We start from the raw sequence: 12,709 nt of genomic DNA on the forward strand, positions 1-12,709 counted from the left end.
ACCTCTACAACTTTGCAGGTGTTGAGTTTTATAAAAAACGATTTTAGTGAAAAGTGGAGCCATTTAAAATAATTTGTTATTTATTCTGTCAAGTGTTCATTGTGGAATAATACGAATTAATAATTTGGTCAAGTTGACTAAATTATAATAAACTTTATAACTAAATCTATTCTAAATATTCAATGGATATGCTCGCTGCGAGTTAGAATTTCTTGATCAAGCATGCGTCATTGGAGCCGATTCAAACGTTGCTATATGCTATCACCTTCAGAAAAAAAATATTACTATTACTATCAGACATGCATTTAAAATTTCAGTTCAAATATCATGTCTCCATCTTATATTAGCTATTTCCTTTCTAGCTAGGTCAACATCAGTTAAACTTTCATGAAACTTATTCTCATTAAATTATCAATGATAACATTGAATTTCGACTCCCTTACCAAAACAAAAGTTTTGTTATACATTTCATCGAAATTGCCATTGAGGTCACATTACGTATTGAGATGTGATACTAAAACCTATATAAATTGTAGTTGAAAAAACAGCAATGTCACTCATGTCTAGTCGAAGGTAATAATTTTCTGTTTTTACATTGAATAATCAAAATTGCTTTGCTCTAGATGTGATTGTTGAAGAATGCGCAATCTCACGTCTGCAACTTAAAAAAAAAATATTACAACGTATAGTCAATGGTTTTACTATTAATTGTACTGCGGCCTTTTGAGATCAAATCTAACACCATGTTGGATTGGGCAAATAATAAAATTAGAAATACCAATATGATTAGTAGTAGACCGTTGCTCCGATTGTGACACGTTGATAGTGATTCCTTCATCTGTATAACACTCAACCCACATTGACTTGATTTTGGAATTAGATATGTGCGATCTAAACTGTTATTGCATGGTTTGACCAAGGAGCTAGATTTATTGTAAAAAATAAATTATTGTAGAATTATCAGAGAGACTGGTCATACGGCCCACTTCCAACAACACCGATATTGTCCCCAACTTGGTAATTACCACCTGCACAATCCGTCAGGTGTGGGGTTTTATCACAAAAGGCCTCGGTTATAGTTGGAGTGGGATTATGATATTTAAACTCTTATTTTTCCATTGATACGGTCGATGTGGGACATTTCAATACGCCCCCTCACGTGAGACCCAATTAGTGGGTCACACGTGGGAGATCCACACATCGACAATCACAACCACGTGGAGCCAAGGGGACTCACCCTACACGCAGGGCCAAGGGACCCACCATCATCGCGCGGGGCCAAGGGGACCCACCCATCACGTGGCAGTACGGTACGTGCCCGCTCCCTGGCTCTGATACCATGTAGAATTATCAGAGAGACGGGTCATACGGCCCACTTCCAACAACACCGATATTGTCCCCAACTTGGTAATTACCACCTGCACAATCCGTCAGGTGTGAGGTTTTATCACAAAAGGCCTCGGTTATAGTTGGAGTGGGATTATGATATTTAAACTCTTATTTTTCCATTGATACGGTCGATGTGGGACATTTCAATAATTATCATAGAAAATCTGCAACAGTACGAGAAATTTGTAATGGATATTTTAGGTAGAGCATCTTCAATCATTATTTTTTTTTAATTTTAACAAAAAAATACTAGAGAATTAGTTTACAAAATACTTTAATATTAACTATAAAAGTAAAAGAAATTAAAAGGGAGAAAAGGAGAAAAAATGGGTTGTAAGGTCATCTCCAACCGAAAATGTTAAATATAACTCCATCCAAAATTATAGTTTTGTAAAAAATTATTTTTAAATGAATAATATCAGGTTATACTCATATACCATCTCCAACCGAAAGAGCTAAACATAGTCCCTCAATAACTTATTAGTTTTACGTTTATGCTTTAAATTTATTGGTTAATTTAATTAAACTACATTTGGATGTTTCAAATCTAGACGTTGAATTTGAATCAAATGTTACAACTAAGGAGTTGGGCCCCAAAAACAGAGGCTAAGAGGAGGGCTACATTCGGCTAGCCTGATGCGTTTTTGGCCAAATAATGACTTTGTGGGATGTATATAATTATATAATCATGGTTGAAGATGAGTTTTTGGACAAATTAAGCTTTTTTTTTAGGGAACTTTAACGAAAAGCTCCCGGTACTGTTCACTTTAACGAAAAATCACATTTTTACACTAAAAAGTCAATCCTGGTACTATTCACTTTACCCTTTATTTTGTTCTTATCGTTAAAACTCAAAGTTTTCAAGTCATTTTCATTAGTTTTCCTTTTTTTTTTTACTTTTGAATTTTTAGCCCTCTCCATTGAAAATGACCTAAGAAGCTAAAAGAAGAATACTGCATATGTAACACAAAAACTAAACTCCTTGGAATAGAGAAACCCCATATTACAAAAAATATAAAAAGATCCAATGAAAAAAGATAAACCTAATTTTTAACTATCTTAATATGATAGCACTTGAACGCCTTGCATAGAGAGTATAGTTGTATTCAGTCAGTTCGAAGTAGATCGGAAAGGATTAGCAGGTACGGTTAGATTGTCACCTCCTTCTAAAATTTGAATAACAACTTTCATGGAAGGACGATCTATTGGGTGCCATTGGACGCACCATAGACCCACAATGGCAAGTTTCTTTGCATGTTCAGCATCTCCTCCATCCTCAATGTGAATCCGTAGGTCGTCCCCTTGTTCTAAAAGGTTATAAATCCATTCTGGGAAATAGACTTGACTGCTGGTGGAGTCCTCTTCCATGAACTTAAAGTTTTTTGTTCCCCCAACCATTTCCAGCAGCAACATTCCAAAGCTATAAACATCTGACTTGTAGGATACATTTCCAAAGTTCCTAGAGAACACTTCGGGCGCAATGTAGCCCATGGTCCCCCTGATGGTAGTCATGGATATTGCGCTTTGATCTCTAGAGCACAACTTGGCGAGGCCAAAATCGGAAACTTTTGGGGTGAAATTCTGGTCTAGCAAAATGTTGTGGGGTTTTATATCGAAATGGAGGATTCGATGGTCACACCCTTGGTGAAGATATTCAATTCCTTTGGCTATACCTAAAGCAATCTCATGCAACTTATCCCAACCAAGGAAAGCGCTTTCACTATCTGCTGATGATAAGAAATTCTGTAGTGAACCATTTGGTAGATATTCATACACGAGCTGTTGTGTACCCATCAGCACAAAAACCAACCAAGCGAACCACATTGACATGGTGGACTCGACCCATTGTTCCGACTTCATTTATAAAATCTTTTCCCTTTTCATTAGAATTGTTGAGGATTTTCACAGCTACAAGTAAGTCGGAGGAAAGTCGTCCTTTAAACACTGTTCCATAGGCTCCTTGACCTAACTTTTCATTGAACTGATTTGTTATCCCTTTAATATCAGCGTAGGAATATCTACTGGGCTTGTGTGCTATGTAATCATCCAAAAATCTTTCAATCCTCAACTGATTTGTTTTCTCTGTTCTGTTGGAGCTATAAACACGGTAAATGAGGGTCCCCGCAACTGTTACAACCACAGAAAGTGAGAAAATACCTGCAGATACAGATGAAACTCTGTGTTAAGAACCAACCCATTTCTAAATTAAATTAAAATAAATCACAATTGCCTCCAACTGATAAAGCCCCCAGAAATCAGAATTGATTGTATATTAATACTTATACATATATAGGGTTCTTTTGTGCGGAAGTTAACGTGTATTTTATCCGGATGCTGCCATAAAAGAAGAACCCTGTCAAGGATGGGATCTAAAACTTGAAAAACAAATGATGAAAATTGGTGCCTGTTGAAGCAAGTTCCGACTAGCACCCTAAAATATAACACTGGCATGAGGTTCAATAATCCAAACCGTCTTGGATTTAGTTCTCCATCTAAGATTTATGATTATGGATCACACAAGTGTGCAAAAATTAACCTAACTATTAGCAGTTCAAATTCAATCTTGTAAAAATAGTGCTTATGTGAACAACTTACCAGATATCTCTAAGTTTGTCCTTCCATGGGTACTATCTGTAAAAGCAGGTTAATTAAGTCAATAATTAGCACTTTTGTTATCAAAAGAATAAAATAGTTGAAGAATTGTTTGCATAAATCTTTGTTTTCATTTAATATAAAAAGTTCTCATATATTCTTTGAGTCCAAATTTGTTGTATATATTATCTGCACAAACTAGCTAATTAAAACCTTGTCAATGTGAAAATGAGGGAAATATTTTCCGGTAAAGTACTGCAACAAGTCAAGTTAAATGGGAGATTAAAGGATACCTTCGCTCACGCATTCAGTTTCTGCAGTCTGATTATCTGTGAAATTGTATTGACCAACAGTTCTCTTCAGTCTGCAAGTCTTGCCCATCTCTTCGCAACGTCCACATGATGGTTTGGACCACTGCAGCATCATAAGGTTGAATGCTTCCACTAATGAAATTTGTGGAATTGATGTGTAGTCACGCAGCTTGGTACAAGACACTAGGTTCATATCATCAATGGAACAGTAGCCGTTGACAGCATAGTAGTTAGTTTGGTTTTCAGGATTGTCAAGGCCGCAAGGGCACAGTTTGATTAGACAAAGTCTGCCTGTTTCAAGTAATGGTGACGTACAACTGAATAAAGTATAAGTAGTATCAAACGGTCCGTGCACAAATTGAAAGGTCGAGGAAGATAAGTTGAATTTGAAAATATCTTTAGGCAGGCAATCATTTTGGAAATATACTCCGATTTCTTGAGATGCGTAGTCAATCGTTTCAACGATGAGCTTGTTAGATGAGGACGGCATCTCAAGCACGGTTCGGCCGTCGGTGGTGCATGATAGATCAAAGCCATGGTAACCGCACTGGAATGGCTGTCCTTTAAGTCGAAATGGGAATCGGATGGCTGGACCGTGGTGTTCACAGTAACTTACTTCTTTGCAGTTTTCAGGGACTACTCTGTCGCCATACACTGTGCTTACAAATCGAGCATCTGCTATCATGAGAAACCAGCACAAGAAATTGATCAGAAGCATTCTATCCAATGAGAATATTGATTGTAGAAGTTCGGTATCTTGGTAATTCATATATATGATTGTATATAAGATATGGGATTGCAGAAGTCCCCTATGTTTTGGGTAAATAATAATCTCTTTTTATATTCACCCCTTCGTTCCATTTCCTACCCCCAAAACGTTTTTCTAATTTTTTTAAATCTTCCACCAATTTTGTTTTTAACTTCAATTTGAAGGACTTGGTCGTGATTTGCTTATGGGTTATTGACCATCGTTATCAAATAAAAACTTCTAGTCGCTTTTATGCAACTGTTACTCGCTATAACGTGAAATTGGAATGCTAGAAACTGTTTCTTCCCCAGATGGGCCAGATCAACCCATTATTGTACCTATTATTCCGATTTAGATGATGTGGGTTCTGTGTTCGTGTGGCTTCAATATTGGTCATTCAACACTGAGTAATGCTAAGTAGATTAAATTTGTAGACTAAATTTACAAACTAAATAATATGTCATCAATAAAAAATAAGCACGTTAATCAACACTTAAGTAATAATCCAATTATCAACGTTTATGTCATTGAGTTTATAAAATTTATTCCACAAATTTAGTCTCCTAGCATTACCCTTCTAGAAATTGGAGTTGTTGGTATAGTTTGTTGTGCAAATTTGTTCTCTTTACTTTAGCGGGAGATTTTTTAGTGTGATCGGAACACGGGATTGTATACCACGTGTCACTATACAAATGGTGATATATATGTGTGTTAAAAAGTTAATAACTTAAATATTAAAATTTTCTACCACTTATATAAAAACACGTGGTGTATCACTCGTATTCCGGTCACAATAAAAATTTTCTCTACTTTAGCCTTGGTTGTTGTTGTTGGAATTAGTATTGATGAGACTTGTGTTTTGCATACGTTTTTGCAATAACTATGGTTGTTATGTTGAAAAAATTGTTTATTAAAGTGTTTTTTTTTTCATTTAATAAAAGAAAAAAAAAGGTAAGTGATTTTTACACACAATTTTTCTTCTCCTACATGCACACGTATATGTAGATTTTTGGCCTTTAAAAATAAAAATAAAAAAGTGCAGAAAAAGAAAAGAGAGTGGGTGGGAAATATAGGGACCTTCCTCCTAATCCACCAAATTAGGAAATTTGTGCCATTAATTTGATCAATGATTACAAATAAGGGTCCATTTTAAAAATTATAATAATTTCAACCGTTTGATTAAATTTCAATGATTTGAATCATTTGATTTGATGGATTGGGAAAGGATAATAATTGGGTACTCCAGGGAGTACCTAATTTACTGACCATCTTACGTGGCCCAATAAATATAAAACACCTAGCATTTTAACTCTCTTCTAATATTTTTCTATCTCTGTAACCAAACACATTTTGTACCCGAGACCAAACACCTCTCTTCTTCTCCATCTTCTTTCCTTGCCCAGCTCAATCCTTCTCCTTCTCCGGCAACCATCTCCATGCCTTCTTACTTCACTTTTATTGATACCATGGCAGATCCACCAAAGGTTCTCCGTCTGTTATAGGTTGACTAATATTTTTTTTGTCGAAATCACTTGCTGATTGATGTTGCGGAGAAGTCGGAGAAGAGTATGGAGTTCAAATTGACGGAGGAGGGATGGATAGAGTGGAGGTATGCCGTTATGGTCGACAGTTGGAAGAGTGGGGCTAACGGTTGGAGAAGGGAGCGGAGATGGAGTCGACGATTGGAGCAGGGTGATTGGAGGAAAGATGTTGGACGGCGGCGGTTCGAAGAAGAACAGTCACGGGAGAGGAGAGCGACAGAGGGATGAGAGAATTGGGAGTGAGATGTTTGGTTGTCTGATTCAGGATGTTTGGTTACAGGAATAGTCTACATATCAAATTGTTTTAAATTGACACATGTTTATATCTTATTGGGCCACTTAAGAGAGTGAGGAAGTAGGGTACTCTCCGGTGAGTACGCAAGTATTTTCCAAAGAGAAATCATTTTTGTAAAACAAAAAAGCAGTTGACTAACCAGCACTAGAAGGGCAACTTCCTTGACTATTTTAATTAAAGATTAATGCTTAGTTTTACTCGTCTCCTGGGTTCTTTGCTTCGTTTGTCATAAATAATGGGCTCCAAGCGACCAATTTATATCTGAATTCACCCCTTTCTTGCCATAAGCCAAAAACCCTTGCTCCATTAAGCTTTTTTGCCCCCTTCCATAATTTTGATACATTTATATTCTCTTTTGCCATGTGTAGAGGAAGTCTCTTACTAGTTGCATATGGAGCCCTTCTTCTACTCTCTCTTCTTCCCTTTATTTGTTCCCAAACATCGATACCTGAAAAAAATTCTGATTGTACTCTTTCTTGTGGCAATATTGACATAAGCTCTCCATTTCGGTTAAAAGGAGACCCTCAACACTGCGGCAACCGTACGTATGAGCTAACTTGTGAGGAAAATGTTACAGTCCTCTACTTGTATAACCGAAAGTTTTACGCCAAGGCGATCAATTACAATAACTTTACAATCCGAGTTGTGGATGCTTCTGTTCAAAAGAAAGATAACTACTACTCCATCCCACATTACTCTTTTACCTCATCCAGCTTTAGTTATCGGGATCCTTACAGCACTTCTCTAGTCCGACGACTGACGTGGAGTTCAAATATCCCGGACATAAGTTATAGTTACACGGCACGGCCTATATAATTTTTATGAACTGTCCAAATCCAATGCATTCTCCTGGCCTTGTAGAAACAGCTCCATGCGTCAAGGACGGCACCTGCTCTTCCAATTCTTCTCTGTCCAATGGTTTAAGAATGTTTTCTTATTCCATCTTTGGCTGGAATGGCTCCATAAGTTCATTGGATTTGGGGGAGTCCTGTGAAATAACGCAGATGCTTATGGTCTCACCTTCGTTGTCTGTAGAAGACATGCATGAGCACTTGACGTCCTGTGAAGGCATATAAAGTGAAATAGCGCATGGCTTCGAGCTTTCATGGTTTCACCAGGCTTGTAGCACCTCAAACTGCATAGAGGGGAATTGTGTGCTCAATAACGTGAGCAAAATTAAGTGCTTTCGCTATGAACCCATAAAATATGAACCCAGAAAAGGTAGTGTCTATTATTCCTCTTATTCACAAGGCTAGAGTAACCAAATTAATTCAGCAAATAATTAGTCTTCAATTACTGGGAGTCTGTCTGTCTATGGAGAGTTAGGTTTTACAACTCTAGAATAAATTAGGTCATATAAATATTGACGAGATGAATGGGATGGGAGATAAACTTTTATTTCTATTAAGTACGTATTCGAGGCTAAATTTATTAAGGAAGGATCGCTACCTTTCTTTTTGTACTTTCTCTTTTGACCTTTTTACTTTATTTTTTAAGATCTTACATATTACTTGATAATCAAAACTGTTTATTTTGTATACCACTATAAACTAATACTGCAAAATACCCCATTAATCAGAATTTAGAATTCATTTCACTGTTCGATTAACGATGTCATGATTTTTTGTTTAACTAAAGCACATGGTTCACCTTTTATTGAATTCATATATTGTTATTTTTTCTATATTTAGAAAATAGGCAGTTTGGAATACCGAGTAATATTGTAAGATCTTACAAAAAAATGGAAGGTAATAAGTGAAAGTGCAAACAGAAGGGTAGCTAGCATTCTCCTATGATATTAATTTTCACCCTTTTTTTCTCTTAATAGGAAAAATAATATATATGATCCTTAATGATAATTCTTCTTCTTTTGCAAAGCAGAACATTGGTACATCAAGATCTTACAGTCCATACTATTGGCACTAGGCGAGTGGTTTACTCTCTTAACGCAGCTTCTATTTAATACATGTGCAGTTAGTTTCTTTATTTGTGGTCACCTTGATATTTATTAAAAAATTACATTTGGAAAGTATGATCGATATTCATCGCTTTACTGCAGGAACGGTTTTGTACCAGATGTATTTGTCCATCCGCTATGGTCAGTTTATCCCTTGGGACGAGTTGAGTGTGGAGCAAAAAATATTCACAAGGCGACACATGGATTTTTGGATAAAAGAGGACAAAAATACCCTTGAGGCATACCAGGATTCCTACACACGAGCAGCGGGCAATCATCCGTTAACCAAGTCAAAAATGCCCAAAGAAGGTAACAAATAAAAGTTATTTTATCCATATACTCCACAAGGTAACCATTCCAAATATTCCATTTAAATTAGATTAATTGGTGAATTAATGGATTTATTTCCTAATTAATCCTTTAAATCACCAATTCAATGACTCATTATGCCAATTAATCCCCCATTACATAACCCATTACCCAAAAATCCCAAATGGCCGGCCACCCTTATTGATTTCATCATATTCACCTATTTTAATTAGCTAGTTAATTTGGCAATAATTTTATTTGCTAAATTAATTAGTCAATTATTTTCATAACTCCTAAATTCAACCTAAATCAAGAACCCTATTCCTATAAATAGGCTCTCATTCTCACCAAAAATCTAGGTCATGACTCTTGCTAAAATTCTCCAAAGCTCTCAAACACTTTTCTCTCAAAATTCTAACTTTGGCATCAGAGGTTCTTCGGCCAAAGCCCTCCCCATTCATCGTGGGCGTGTGAGGCTCTTGGCCTTGACCTAAGGTGTTAATTATTTTGTAGGTGCAATTTTGTCCAAGATCAAGGAGGAAGAAATTTGCATCCACAAATTGGTGCTTTCATTGAGAGTTGAGATCCATACTCGTAGAAGACTCTCGCATAAAAGGTTTTTTCTCTATTTTCTAGTCCATTTGAATATTTTTCATACGTTCTTATTGTTAGAATTTTTTATTTGCAAAGGTTCTTTGATAAAACGTATAAGAAAAATATAATGGCTAGAAATTTAGAAAATTCCACAAGTGAAAATTCTAATACTTAAGAAATGGGACCGCGACGATCCACGAGGCTAAATGTGGTCATAGGCGGAGTGGTACCACCACTACGAGGTTCCATCATGGCCCAAGCAGTGCCATCCAAGCTTGCACAGGTCCGAGCCCAAGCCTTGCATTCGTATGCATCACACTCTGAGCAGCCTGCTCCCGACGAGCAGTCCACTCTCGTTGTCCAACCTGCTCCCGACGAGCAGCCCACTCTCGTGGCCCAGCCTGCTCCTGCCAAGCAGCCCACTCTCGCGGCCCAGCCTGCTCTCGTGGCCCAACCTGCTCTCGCAGCCCAGCCCACTCCCACCGAGCAGTCTACTCTCGTGGCCCAGCCTGCTCCCGATGAGCAGCCCACTCCCGTGGTCCAGCCTGCTCCCGTCGAGTAGCCCACTCTCGCAGCCCAGCCTACTCTCATGGCCGAGCCTGCTCCCACGGCCCAGTTTGCTCCCGTGGCTTTCCAAGCAGCCCAAGTCGGCCCAAGACTATCTCAACTATTCGGACCTACCATCGAGCCAGAGGCATTCTCACCATATTTTTTCTCGGATTTGACATTTTCCAACTCAAATCTCGCGCCCGGAGTCTACCGCATTTCCACTGCCAAATGAGGCACATTTCTTCCAAGTTTTTCCAACCCAAATGGAGAACAACACTTGTCTCGACAAGTCATAGAGTTGACGAGCGCCCTTGCATAGCAGATGAACTTGGTGAACCAGCTCTTGTAGCACACCGAGATGCAATGTGCCCCAGATGAGGTGTCCCGAAGTAGGACAAGGGCAGACAAAGAACCTCTCCAGCAGCGCCCCGGTAAGCAGCCACTCGACCAGCCACTAACCGAGTGTTCAGGCAGTGTACACTCCCGATTGGGCCCCCGAGATAGCGTATACTCTCGTCTTAGAGCACGGAGGAGCGTGCACTCTCGACTAGGCCCACAGATAAGCATACATTCACGGTTGAGGTCACACTCCGATAGTCAACATGAGCAGCCTTCCAAGAGAAGTGTTCATTCGCGGCTAAGCCCGCAATGAGCATCATCCACCTCACATCGGAGTAGACAACATGACGGACAGAGAAAAACAGTCACTCAATATGGCTCAAGTTCAACCAGCAACCTGCGAAGAACTCGTTCGCCTGCTAGGAACGCGCTACATGCACCGCATATGCGGCATAGATGAGCCAAACACATGGAAGAACAGCCTAGACCAGTAAGTCATAATTGGGGGCAGCCGAGAGTTTCGCTACCCCAACAAAGGTAAATTCAGGAAGAAGTAGAGAGACTTTTGACCAAGCGATTGCGCAATTTCCAACGTAATGAGGTCACCGATGAGGCACTACGACGGAACATGACCAACATAAGCAGGTCACCCTTCACGGACTAGATCGAGTAAGCAGAGCCTCCACGCGAGTTCAGCATGCTACATTTCACATCTTTCAAAGGGGATGAAGACCCGGATAAACACTTAAAGCACTACCGAAGCGCAATGATCCTTTATCGAAACAACGATGATCTCATGTGTAAGATATCCACCACCACTCTACAAGGCGAGGTGCAAGATTGGTTCTACACCTTGCCGCCACAATCCATCTGGAATTTCGACGAATTTTCTTTGGTTTTCACCAAAGAATATTCATCCTATCGCTCGATCAAAAAGAAGTTCAAACATTTGTTCGACGTCAAGAAGAACCCAAAGGAGTCGCTTCGCGACTATGTGAGGAGGTTCAAAGCAGAGAAGACAAAAATAGTCGGATGCAACGACTCGATAGCTAGAGCAGCCTTCCAAAAAGGACTTCCAGCAGACCACCTATTGTTCGAAAAACTGATAATGAAAGAAGATCTAGCTCTGGCAGACTCTTTCGCTTTGGCAGAAAAGCATGCACTTTGGGACGAAGTTCGCTGATGCCCATTTAAGGCAAATCCAAGCGATCTTGAATATGAAGTTCCCCACTACTTGGAAGGAGATTCAAACTCTGACTGGACGAGTAGTCACATCTGAAGCAGAAATAAGCTCTACCATTATACGAGAAGAGCTGGGGGCCCGACTACCTGTATTCCATAGTTTAAAAGCTCTTATTGATGTTATCAGAAATTCAAAAACTAACTTTGGCGATAGTTGTTGCAACCCGGAAGCTCAAGTTTTACTTTCAAACGCATGCAGTCATCCTCATGACATATTATTCCACCCAATCTAGACTCGCGACGATAAAGACGTAGACCCTGGAGGATGCAAAGTTTTCTAACGAACGCAACAACTCGGCTCAAAAGACATGCCCAGGGTAGACGAACACTGGAAGGGCACACTCGGAAGCAAGTTTTGTCCTCGTCACCCTAAAAGATTCTACATAGGAGTAACATGTACCGGCAGTTGAGTACCATCTCCTGCTGCGCACCACACGGCCCTAGCCGACCCTTGCTCAATGATTCAACTCTAGAGTGGCCCAATACTGGCAGTTGAGCATCTCATGTTGCGTGTGACATGGCCCCATCTCCACAACTCCCTACTGCGCCTTCACGCCGAGCCTAGGTGACGCAACAGAGCGGCCCAACGATGCCCCAGAAGTAGCTGAGCACACTCTAGCCACGCCTACTCCACCCGATGGAGACTTCTGGCATTTGTATGTTGACGGCGCATCCAACTACAAAGGCTCGTAAGCAGCCATGGCCCTTATCACCCCAGGCGGTTTGATGCCCGAGCAGGCAATCATTCTAGGTTTCAAAGCATCCAACAACGAAGCAGAGTACGAAGCCCTACTAGCAGGCCTTTGAATGACAAAAGACTTGGCGGTGAAAAAGTTTTCAATT

At 39.5% G+C, this 12,709-nt stretch overlaps 1 pseudogene; it reads right to left on the reverse strand.

Annotated features, from left to right (window-relative positions):
• Positions 1-2,351: 2,351 nt before the first annotated feature.
• LOC103418507 (rust resistance kinase Lr10-like) lies at positions 2,352-5,010 on the reverse strand (annotated as a pseudogene).
• Positions 5,011-12,709: the final 7,699 nt, after the last annotated feature.

The sequence above is a fragment of the Malus domestica genome, chromosome 02, assembly GCF_042453785.1.
Source record: "Malus domestica chromosome 02, GDT2T_hap1".
NCBI lineage: Eukaryota > Viridiplantae > Streptophyta > Magnoliopsida > Rosales > Rosaceae > Malus > Malus domestica.